The sequence below is a fragment of the Centroberyx affinis genome, unplaced genomic scaffold (assembly GCF_046629955.1).
Source record: "Centroberyx affinis isolate AG114_WGS23_722 - 3 ecotype Tasmania unplaced genomic scaffold, CSIRO-AGI_Caff_v1 ptg002821l_1, whole genome shotgun sequence".
NCBI classification, from domain to species: Eukaryota; Metazoa; Chordata; class Actinopteri; order Beryciformes; family Berycidae; genus Centroberyx; species Centroberyx affinis.
This window is the reverse complement of record NW_027280965.1, coordinates 71,535-80,098: the sequence shown is the minus strand read 5'-3', so window position 1 is coordinate 80,098 and position 8,564 is coordinate 71,535. Positions and strand designations below refer to the sequence as shown.

At 38.0% G+C, this 8,564-nt stretch overlaps 1 long non-coding RNA gene across 1 annotated transcript; it reads left to right on the top strand.

The window, feature by feature from the left end:
- Positions 1-2,280: 2,280 nt before the first annotated feature.
- On the top strand, positions 2,281-7,505 carry LOC139658053 (uncharacterized). Its single transcript, XR_011696188.1, has 4 exons — positions 2,281-2,394; positions 5,308-5,415; positions 6,449-6,474; positions 6,570-7,505. It is a non-coding gene; the product is annotated as an uncharacterized lncRNA (long non-coding RNA).
- Positions 7,506-8,564: the final 1,059 nt, after the last annotated feature.

The following is an 8,564-nucleotide window of genomic DNA, read 5'->3' as shown; positions in this document are numbered from 1 at the left end:
ACGTGATTGGCTAATTAGATGTTTGTGTTAACGAGCAGTTGAACAGGTGTACCTAATGAAGTGGCCGGTGAGTGTATAAGCTAGTAATTTGCATCCAGTGGATGAGGATAAGGCTACTACCTTCTCCTCAGACCAAGATCCCTGCCCTCTATATTCTGCACACCCTATCAGGTAAATCCATAAATATATATAAAGGGGATTCCTGCCCTCACTATTCTGTAGTCCCTATCCAGTGAATCCATAAGCCTGACTTCGAATCAACAATTCTTCACTACAGTCAGATGCTTCATGCGGAAATGAAGTGCAAATGGTCAAAATGACAGAACTGTGGCTGAACCAACCAGGCATGCTGGCTCCATCTGGGAGTCACACACAATCGATCACCACCTGAAATATGCAACAATATGGACCAGCGCCACAGTTGGCGCGAACACACCTCCATCCAGGGTTGGCTGAACAAAGAGGAACCCAGAACCATTACAACCAATTAAATGTAGTTTTTGTTTTTCTTGCTGGTGATATGGAGAGCTGAAACAGTAAAGGCAAGACCAGGTTGAATGCCGAGGTACAGGGACGGCACGTCTAACACAGACAGCATGAAGCGGGCATAAGCTAAAACCATCCTGCATGTCTGACCAGCTCTCTGTTTTACAGCCTCTGGCCTTCATTATGAAATCCTATTTTTAGATTACGAGGCTTGCAAAACCTTGAACCTCAAAACCCCACTGATATACTGACTCACTGTAAGACTACACATAAAAACTTCATGCATTATGGATAGAGATAGTAGAGGAAATCTACATAATGGAAAAACTGACATATCGTTTGAGATTGCAAGAAGCACAGCTGGAAGAAAAGTGGGAGAAATGGACATTATTCAGGACCCAAAGCAGCAACGAAGATTTACTGATTTACAGACAAAGGAAAACTGATTTAGTGGATGAAACTGTGACAATGGACAGACTACTGAGAATGTAACCCCCAAACAACACCCCCCCTTTTTTTTTTTACTTCATGCATTCAGAAGCCAACTGCTATGGAACAAGCTTCATGTTTCTGGACAATTCTCTACTATCACAGTATCTCAGTCCAGACTCAGTCGGGGCGTCCCAGTAGCCTGTTCTCTGTGAAGTCCCTCGAGACACGCTTGTGATAAACGGATATATAAATAAATGAACTTGAACTTTAGGATTTTAGGATTTTATTAGGATCCCCATTAGCTGATGCAGAACATCAGCTACTCTTCCTGGGGTCCACACAAAACATAAAAGCATGACAACAGATAAGACACTTACAGACAAAACAACCAAATAATATTAAAATCAGAAAAGTATAACTAACAATATTCTTTCTCACAAACATATTACTATACATATTCTTCTTCATATACACTTATATATGTATTAATATGCACTAAATTCATAAGCACTGAATATACATACAAAGTGAAATCTGACAACAACATCTTGAGCCCTTAACACTGAAATCAAAAGGTGCAAGTCACCACAGCCTGAGGAAATCTTGACCTGGGAACAACAACTATAGCATTTCAAACTAAATGTCTTGATGACCTTCATTTTGAGGTGGGGCTTTTCTGTATCGGCACATGTTGTTTCAGTTGTTTCCTTGTACTGCTGGCTCTTACCTGTTTTATTCCATTATCTATTCTGTATTCAGTGTTTTACTGTTATTTATTTTAATTTTTTCTCCTTGTTTATTGTAAAGCACCTTGTAACCTTGTCAAGAAAGGTGCTATATAAATAAAGTTTATTGGTAACAATTTACATTAAGGGTCACTAAGTTAAGGGTTAGTTCATGCTTAACTAACCCTTAATTAACAGTTAACTAATGTGTCTGGTAATCATTTACTAATGGTGTTCATGTTAACTAAGGTATTCATTTATACATTATTTAATAGTCATCTTTAAACTATTAAATAATGTATAAATTAATAGCTTTGTTAACATGGACACCATTAGTAAATTACACATTAGTTAACTGTTAATTAAGGGTTAGTTAATGCTTATTAAACATTAACTAATCCTTATTAAGCATTAACTAACCGTTAACTTAGTGTACCCTTATTGTAAAGTGTTAGGAGACTGTGGTTATACTGGTCAGCTCCCAGTGTGAATGAGTGGAACTGAAGAAGAAAAGACAATAAATGCAACTGTAAAAAAAAAAAAAAAAAGTGTTAAAAAGCAAATTACTGCAAGATATCATCAAGAAATGTGTTCTACCACTTAGCTCTGCCTTATCTGATGTGTCGTCTTCCTGTCAGTGTGAACAGACTCTTATCACCACCTCACTACTTAACTGAAAACAACAAGTGTGTGTCAGAGCATCTGCTGCTGAGCGTGAGAGGAGATGAAATGGACCACGAGGAGAAAGTAGGTGAGTGAACAGAGAACACGCTGAACATACACACATGTTGATTTCCAGGGAATTAAAGGCTATTCTTATTGAAAAAAAAATCACAACCCGCAACTCAATAATCCATAATCAATATACCACAGCCAGTGTAGAAGTCCCTGTTTGAGTATTTATTCTGCATCGATGCTGCGTTAGCCACTTCCTTCTTTAATGTCATACAGTAGAACCAAATTAGTAGATTGTAGAAGAAAACTTGAATGCATTTTGACATTGAATAGATAGATGCAACATTGAAAACCTGTGTAAATATAATAGAGACGATACCTGTTCTTGTCTATAACTGCTTACTGTATCGTTCTGTAAAATGGAAAACCTAAATATCTTTCTGATATCAGTTCAAAACAGTTTCCAAAGCTGTTTTAATATGAATATTTACTGCTCGTTTGGCTTGATGTTAAACTTTGCCTCCTCCTGCACATCGCCATCTCCTGAGTTTAGAATTAAAACGTTCTATCTGTCTTCAGGATAGTTCTGAGATATACTGAGCTTCAAAGTTTTCAGCATCCATCGAGTTGAATGGAGATGGGTCCTTTTTTTTTGAGAAATTACAGACTCAAAAATCATGATTTTCAAAAAAGTAAAACCACACAGATGTTAACAGGCAACCATAGAATAGGTTTATGTGACTAACTCAGTTTTGACAAAATAGTCAGATAGAACCTTATAATTCCAAGGTCACGAATTCTGTCAAATGCTTGCTGGGATCTAGCCCCGCTGGGACTGACACCACACTGCATAGATGTCAGTCCCGGGTCGTTCCCTCCCAATCCTCTTCTGTTGCATGAGTAAAACATTTTGTTTGAAAATATTTGCAGTAACGTATAAAATCTCACCTTTGTGTGGCTTGTCCGAGTTGTTTTCATTCGGGTGTCATGGCTGCCACTCTTCTTTGTCTTCTTCTTCTCTTCCCTGTGCGGCGAGCTGGAAAACTGCTCTTTGCTGCCCCCCTTTGGCCAATATCCCGCTGGAAAAAAACACACACATCGCATCTTCGGTTCCAGCGGCCAAAGGGGGCAGCAAAGAGGTTTTCCAGCTCGCCGCACATGGAAGAGCGTAGAAGAAGAGTGGCAGCCATGACACCCGAATGAAAACAACTCGGACAAGCCACACAAAGGCTGTAGCGGAAATTATATTATACCATTCTATTTCTCTATGCATTAAGCACTGTCTTATTCCTCTGTTGCCTGCAGTACTTTTCCACTGGCTTGAGACAATGGCTACTGTGTGAAGATGACCCTGGAAAGCCAGTTGTAACAGGTTCTAGCATGCACAGATGCACCTTAATCGCAGAATGTTTCAAGTATAAGAATGTGCCAGACTTCTCATGACTCAGCTGTTTCTACTACATTATTATAAGAAGCGTGGACAAAACAGATGGTTTCGCTCTTTGTTTCACACGCTCGATGGATGAGCATTGCGCCTTGTTTGCAAACAATAAAAAAAGACAGAAAGACAACTCTCTTCTCTAAGTCTCTTTTAGTACAGGAAACTTCCACCACAATAGCTAACGGGACAAAGGATTGGGAGTGAACGACCCAGGACTGACATCCACGCAGTGTGGTGTCAGTCCCAACGGGGCTAGCTGGGATCCTTGTACCTTCCAACAGCTGAAAAGAGAGCAAAACTAGATTTTTTGTCAAACCATTCCTCCTGTGTGTGGAGCCAAAGTGTCAGCAGAAGTTCAGCAAACATGCAGTAAAAGGTGGAACTTCTCCAGTGTCTGTGTGCTCAAAGCCTCATGGGAGTTTTGCTCCCACTGAGCGGCAGCGACTCCCCCGGTGATTCCTGGATGTCGAGGATTCAAATTGCAAACGCCAGTGATGCAATAAAATTTGCAGAAAGGAGTTTGATACCATGACTGAGACCTTTACCATACACTGAGTAAACAGGTTGTGAAATCAAACGTCCCCCTCCTCTTTCTCTCTCTCTCTCTCTCTCTCTCTCTCTCTCTCTCTCACACACACACACACACACACACACACACACACACACACGTGCCATTCAGCGAATCAGGGGGACAGAACATGAGCTGGCATTCCCGCTCTGCTTCTTTCACAACAAACTGTTGATGTTCTGCTCTTCAGGAGTGTTGGTTTGTTTATGTCTGCCGATGTCTCCAAAATAGAGACTTCCTGATCCAAAAAATAGAAAAATATTTATTTACATGACGTGCTCAAGTATAGAGTAATAGAATAACAAAACAGTTATCTAACTGGCTTGTGGCACTGTATTTAATTTGAATTATGTCCCAATTATGTTATATATTATTGGATCAGACCATTGTAGAAGGTAATTTTGTTTTTCGCCTCTGTACCACTTCTGTTTTGTTTGAGATGTTTCATTTTTTTTTTATTTTTATTTTTTTATTATTATTATTACTTTTCTTGTACTATTATTATTTATTTATCTCTTATATTCTATTTATTTTAGTTGACTTTATTATTATTAATTTTTTTTTCTTGCAATTTTTTTTTTTTATGTGATTATTGCCTTTTGTTTTATGCTGATGTTGTTTTTCATTTACTTACTTATACATTTTCTGTTAAAAAAAGAAAAATCAATAAACATATTGATAAAAAAGAAAAAAAAAAATAGAATAACAAAACAAGGTGCACCAACAAAAGAAAACGTTTTTGATCAAATGTTTTGCACTTGAGCACGTCATGTAAATCAATCTTTTTCTATTTTTTGCATCAGTAAGTCTTTATTTTGGATTATTCCATTCATAGTTTTCAGTGTGCGAGTTCTTCTCATCATCTTTCAGCCCATTTGCTGTTTGGAACCCACGCACCTGAAGCACACTTATTTTTTTTGGACTATTTATAAAAAGAGCACAAACTACAACATATAGACTCTTCGTGTTTTTCCTCTCAGAAATCAGGTTTGCTCTGATCGGAGCGGGGGTCGGCCTGCTGCTGGCCGTCGCTTTCGTCGCCGTCAAGCTCTACATGATCAGGAAGCACATGTGTGACAACAACATAGGTGAGAAAACAGACCGGGAGAAGATATGACACTTTATATGCAATATGCTGCTTATCAGTTATTATATTTCATGTGTGAATCTGTTCAATAACACTTTAGATTAGGGAACCAGTGGTGGAAGAAGTACTCAGATCTTTTACTTAAGTAAAAATAGAAATACCACAGTATAAAAATACTCTGTTACAAGTAAAAGTCCTGCATTCAAAATGTTACTTAAGTAAAAGTACAAAAGTATTAGCAGCAAAATGTACTTAAAGCAACAAAAGTAAAAGTACTCATTATGCAGAATGGCCCATTTCAGAATAATACAGTATATATTATATTATTGAATTAGAATTATTGATGCATTAATGTGTAAGCATCACTTTAATGTTACAGCTGGAAAAGGTGGGGCTGATTTCCACTACTTTATATACTGCTGGGTAGCTTACAGTAATCTATAATAAAATATCACAATTTATTAGTTGATTATATTTTTTATTAACAATCTGAATCTGCAAAGTAACTAGTAACTTAAGTTATCAAATAAAGGTAGTGGAGTAAAAAGTACAATATTTCCCTCTGAAATGTAGTGGAGTAGAAGTATAAAGTAGCATAAAATGGTAATACTCAAGTAAAGTACAAGTACTTCAAAATTGTACTTATGTACAGTAATCGAGTAAATGTACTTAGTTACTTTCTACCTCTGTAGGGAACACATATTAACTATGAATACATTGCTTATTAACATGCATATTAGTAGTATACTGGTTCATTATTAGTCATTACAAACCACCTTATTCTGCACTATTGTATTCTACAAGTTAACTCTGAGTTTTCCCTCAATAGCCTTGGTGCTTACAGCAGTCAGTAAGGAAGTTGTTGTTGCACATGAATCAGGCTCTCAGTCTGCTTTACTCATTATGGGGCTTATAAGGTGCTGGTATCACATATTATTGAGGGAAATTATTAAGCTATTGAGGGAAAACCCATAGTTAATAGTTAATATGTGTTCCCTAATCTGAAGTTTTACCAACTGTTCTTCCCTGTACAGGTGGCAGCATGAAGAGACCTTCAGAGGTGAGATGTTGACTTCACCATCACCACACTGACTGCTACAATCTAACTTATAATCGTAAAAAACTAATTCATTTCTGTTGTTTTCTTTTCTTTAGTCTCTTTCATTACAAGACTATCGTGGCAGAAGAGAAGATGGACCCTAAACATTTTGAGGCTAAAACCTCGTACAGTCTTTTATATTTTGAAGATGAATGGATTGCATTACGCCAGAGGTGGAGACTTGAGTCACATGACTTGGACTCGAGTCAGACTCAACAATTTAAATTACTTGAGACTTGATTGGGTTCTGGTGACTTGGGATTTGACTCTGACTTGTACTTTGATGACTTGAAAAGGTTTCTAAAGTCTTGACTTGAGATCTTGTGTTTGTGTAAATGACTCAGATTGAAAGTGATGAATTTGTATGGAATGATTGAATTTATTGAAGTTGAAACTGATTATAGAAATCAAACTCATGATGCTCTTACCAAGTTTTTATCCTATTAAAACCATATTGCACTGAAAAGTCCTAGATATTTTGTTTTCTTTAAGATATTAAATTGGACTGACTCTGGATTTCTTCTGACTTGACTTGGTAATCTACATTTACTTTGACTTTACCTCTGCATTATGCTGATGTGAATCAGTGTACAGGAAAACTTGAGAAACACTGACTATGTTTACATGGACAGCAATAATCCAATATGAACCCGATTAAGACAATAGCCTGAATGAGAAATTGCCATGTAAACAGCATTTTATGATTCCCTTAACCTGAATAAGGTCATAGTCACATCACATCACAATCACATTAAGACATGTGGAGTATTCAGATTTTAGTCTCATTATTGAAGGGCATTTTGACTGTAAACACAAGCAGCGATCCGACCGCTTGATGATGCTCGCTCTATATTTCAGCGGTTGTGAGGAAAAAGATGAAAGATGAAGGTGAAAAGTCCCAAAATTTTTGTGGTGATGCTGAAACTGTCACCATGCTCAGGATTTAGAGCAGTGATTCTCAATCTTTTTCATATCAAGGACCCCTAATTTAGTCCACATTAGAGCCACAGACCCCCATTTGATGAGATTTTGTCTCTCGAACCCAAAACTGAGAATATTTTTATTGTCAGATATGATTTTGTCCAGAATCTCATGACTGTCTGTATTGTAGGTAGAGAGATAACAGAGAAACTATGATCAAAACAGTCATTCTTCTACATTCTCTAATTGTGTTATCTTCTTGCAAATGAAATAATTCTGAGGTTTAACAATTCATCAGTTTGCTGGGGACCCCCTGGAACTCTCTCAAGGACCCCTGGTGGTCCCCGGACCCCACGTTGAGAACCACTGATTTAGAGGGAAATGGAGATCATTAAGTTTTCAATAAAGTCTTAAATTGTCTGTGTCTCCAGTGATTCTCCTTTGCCCTGTCAGACTTTGTTAGAATATTGTCTATATAATAAAGGCCAATAGTCGGTTTATTGCTGTCCATGTAAACACAGTCACTGAGCGGCCATTTCATTTCACAAAGTTTCAAGTATTTTGTTAATTAAAGGCAATATTCCTGTGTTGAATGGTTTAGGTTCCCATACAGTTTATTTACTCTCACTGCTCACTTTTTACAAAGCGTCACATACAGCAGAAATGCAGAAAGGCACCTATAAGTTTCAACAGTGTTTCACCTGATGCTGGGACACATTCGGGGAGCATGTGCAGGCGGGCTGACTGGTGGTCCGCGCTCACTAACACTTTCCCGCAGCCTCAAATGGGAATGACCTTGGCTCGCTTTGAGCCGCCTGGGCCAATCAGATCGTCCCGTATAGCGGCGGTCTCCGGTGACACGCGGTGTTAAAGGTCAGGCGGAGTGATTTACATGTAGGAGCAGCATGCGGGTGAAAGGTCAACTAGGCGGCTGCTCTCTCCTCACGTTTTGACTCTCGACTCCAAAGATCTCCGTATCGAGAAATTGTCTCTCCTCATTCCACTTTGTTCCTTGATAACATGCAGCAAGATGTTTTTTTTTTATACCAAAAAACTTGTAATAATGTATTTTTATTTGGTTAAGAAGATTTGTATGCTTTGAAGAACTTAATAAAACGAACTGAACGAAC